The following is a 4,028-nucleotide window of genomic DNA, read 5'->3' on the forward strand; positions in this document are numbered from 1 at the left end:
AGAAAGAGAGAGAGAACCACTGAATGTCAGCGTCTTAGCCTGGTTGTACAGCTGCATTTATGAAACAGCCATTTGCATATACTTGTTTATGTGGGGAAAAACAACCACTCACAGTCTGACCAAAAATATTTGTCTATGCATGCAAATGCATTGTATCTTTATTGTCTGCATTCCATTTGTTTTGTTTTTCTTTACATATATTAATGATAAATGTTACGGATACATGCGACATTTATCTGTTACGTTTGAAATTGGGCACGTCACTATACCTCAGCCAAATTCATTGTAGCAACTCGCACACGGGAGCCCACGAGTTGTGTATCGACGGTCATTTCTGCTTAAAACACAAAGACGAGTAGAATCATCCTCATCTGTAGACCTGCAGATTTAATCTGTGAAATGTTTTTATTCAGTGAAAACAAAGTCCATCCAAAAGATGTTGTATCGCTTTAGAAGGAGCACCACAGCCTCTAAAAAAAACTAAAATACAATAAAAATAAAAAAATCATCTCTCACCTGCTGAGGGACCCACCAGCAAATCCACTCCATGAGAAGGGTGCCCAATAGTGAATACACTGAGACATCTATGCAGAGTATGCTAGCTGGTAGCTGAGAAGGTTCAAATACTGAATGTTTTATGTTTTATTACACAGCCGACCCTGAGAGCTGACGCCGCATTTGAAAAACGAACCACAAGAGAAACGCTTTGCAATATTCTGCTGCTGGACGTCAAACACTCACACGTTGGCTGAATGTGAATGTGAGCTTTTCTGACCTTCTGTTTGTTGAAACTGCGATGTCAGCTCTTTGAGACAACTCACACATAGAAAAAAACTCATACATGTGGGGAAACAAGAAGATCAATATGCAATCTGTATGCATGTGTGCGTTTGAGGACGAACGTTTTTTTGCTGTTGTTGTTGTTTTCATTTGACCCCTCCAGAGCCTGGTAGTGAGGCATCCACTGAAACAATATGTACAGTTCTTCACCCTTCCCCACCCCATCCCCCCCATATCATAGAGGCCTGAAAACATCCATCAACAATGGTACAGTGGATAATGGATTTTCTTTCTATGAAATGAAATGTGAGAGAATAATGTAAATAAGAACCAATGGATGATGAAGCAAAAACCATGTACTATATACTGTATGTGAAGTCTGGATTTAAAAAGTAGTATTATCTGCACTTTACAAGACAAAAAGGACAATCTATGGACAAGAAAAACATGTGAAATCTAAGATGCATATACTCCTTCCAAATGATCATAACCCTGACAAAGTAATATCGGTAATAAAGCCAATAATAATTCAACTGAAATGTTGTGGTCAGTGTGTTTATTGTGTGTCACCTTTTACTGCTCAAGTGATCTTCACTATGAAGAGGATGCACATGAGAGGTGTTCATCAAATGTTTCTGCAGCCTTCTTCACATTTTTTCGCGAGGCATTTATTTAGTCAGCCAAATGATCTGAGGAGCTAATTTTAGCCTGAAGAACGTCTGCGCTGATGCAAAATGCCACGAATCGATTAAAGGGCCCCTTTGTTGTTATTTTTAGGACACCCAGAGCTTTGTAGCCACGGGTAGTGTGGTGGACATTTTCAAAACGTCTCCTGGTATCTTCAGCTCCTTCCTCCCTTTAAGTGCACGGTGTGTGCTCCTTGCAGTTTAAAAGAGAGAGCAGGGTGTTCTATTAATAGCGTTTTTGTTAGAGAAAGAGAGAGGAGCAGGAGGATGAACGTGAGCGGAGGTGGAGACGGGGTGGAAAGGAGATGGCAGAGGAAAATAAATCCTTCACAGTGAACTCTTCATGGCAGCACAGTTACATCCATGTGTAACAAGCCACAATGGGGGGGGGAAATGTTTATTTCTTTAAGATCCATACATTCTGCAATTGCAATTTGGAGATACAAGCAGACGTCTCTTGTGATCTTCTGCTTTCTTCCTATGGTTTCTTTTTCGCCTCTCCTCACCTCACGGTCACATCCACACCTGCACGGTTTTGCGAGGTGACTGCCGTCATGTTCTGTGCTTCCTGCTATCTTTAGTCCGCCCGTGGTTTAACTACAGCTCTGCATTGCGAGCGGGAACACTCGGGGCCTCGGTGCTGTAGCTACATCTCTGCTGTAGTCATTATTCTTGCTTTGATCTGCCGATGCAGTGCAGCACTCTGCAGCTCGGGGAGAGAGGCAGGCGGGATGGAGCAGCCCAAACCAAGGACAGGGGCCGCAGGAACACAGGCCTGCTGCAGGTGGCTTCTGATGCCTGTGGTGAAACATGTATCTTATTCATTTCCCTGTGATAGGAAACACACTTATCACTGCACAGAAAAGAACTAAATGATAAATGGCCACAACAATGCCTGTTGTTGTTGTTATTGTTACGGAGGAGTGTGAGTGTGTGTGTATGTGTATGTGTATGTGTGTGTGTGTGTGTGTGTGTGTGTGTGTGTGTGTGTGTGTGTGTGTGTGTGTGTGTGTGTGTGTGTGTGTGTGTGTGTGTGTGTGTTTTGTTTGTCAGGGATGGTAGCATGCCCACATCGGGGGAACGGTTGAGCAGACATACAGGCTTGCACTGTGCTCACCAGCCGGTAATTAGGAGCCAAGCGCAGTGGGACTTGCTGCTAATCCACAGGGCTGCCCCGTCACCGGACCACACCTCGTTATTAGGAGGTGTTCAGATGTTTACACTCGTTAACTTCTGCCATGATATCAGCCACCAGTCATCACCCGAGGAGCCCTGCAGCCAGTTGAAATGGTTGCTTCTTTAGCAGACTAGCTGTGACTGGGCCCTAGTCGTTTGGCTCGAGGTGAAGATTAAAGTAATGGAGATGGATGTTCAGTTGTATGTGGAACCTTGTTTGTGCAGTGATGAGGAAAAATGGAGAGAGCAACAATACTGCCCTCTAGGGGAGTTGTTGCAGAAAAGCCACAATGTACCTCAGTCGTCCATCAGTTAAACTAAGAGAGGTTATTTTTGTTCAAAGGCAAATTTAAATTGTATCTTTACCAATAGAATGATCCACAAATACTCAATTACAAGTAAAAGTCCTTACTTAAGTTAAGGTACAGAAGTATTATCAAAGAATACTTCAAGTGATAAAAGTAAAAGTACTCATTATGCAAATAAATGCCCCCCTCTGAGTATATATGAATATATTAATGGATACTATTATACTAGATTGTTAATATGATGCATCAATGTGTAAGTATAGCAATTTTCTGTTGAAGCTGCCCGAGGTGGAGCAAGTTTTAACTACTATATATCTTTTTGTACAATTTCTCTAATCTTTTCTACTTTTGTGAAATGCTCGATAAATATATCTCTTTGGGCTTCAAACTCTTACATAAAACAGAGAAGGTTTATTGGGAAAACAACTCATAGATATCTGAAATGTGATAAGAGGCCCCCGACTAGACACTGCAGGGTTTTTTTGTAAGAAGCCAAAAGAAAGAGAGAGGTTGGGAATCACTGGATCAATCTGAAAAGTATAAAAGCTGCAGATGTCAAATAAACATATTAGAGTAAAAAAGTAAAACTATATATATTTTAAAAAGGGTGGAATTATAGTCAAATAGAATTGCAATGAAAACTGCAATATTTTACATATACTATAGGATTGCCTTCTACAATCAGGATTTATTCTGCATAATCACTGCATGTTTTCATGGGTCTGACCAGTAATTGAGTCTCTTCTAGTGGAGAGATAAGTAACAGTAGTGTTGGGTTTCCAGACACAATGGGACACATGTCCACGCCTGCTCCCTCCAGAGTCATACGGAGGATCGATACACTCACATAGTGTGATGCCCCCATTGAGAACTAACACACACACACACACACACACACACACACACACACTAATGACCAATGGGCTGGGTTAAGGTCAGCCAACATGCATCCTTTCTCATAGGGGATGGTGAACTTGTGAGAGCACAAACTGGACAGATGCTCCCAAGCTCATAAGCACACACAAAACCAGGAGACATGGCGTTATATGAAACACCAGACCAGTATGTCGAGTAGAGA

The sequence above is a fragment of the Anarhichas minor genome, unplaced genomic scaffold, assembly GCF_050575085.1.
Source record: "Anarhichas minor isolate MPS153535 unplaced genomic scaffold, ASM5057508v1 ptg000023l, whole genome shotgun sequence".
Classification (NCBI taxonomy): domain Eukaryota; kingdom Metazoa; phylum Chordata; class Actinopteri; order Perciformes; family Anarhichadidae; genus Anarhichas; species Anarhichas minor.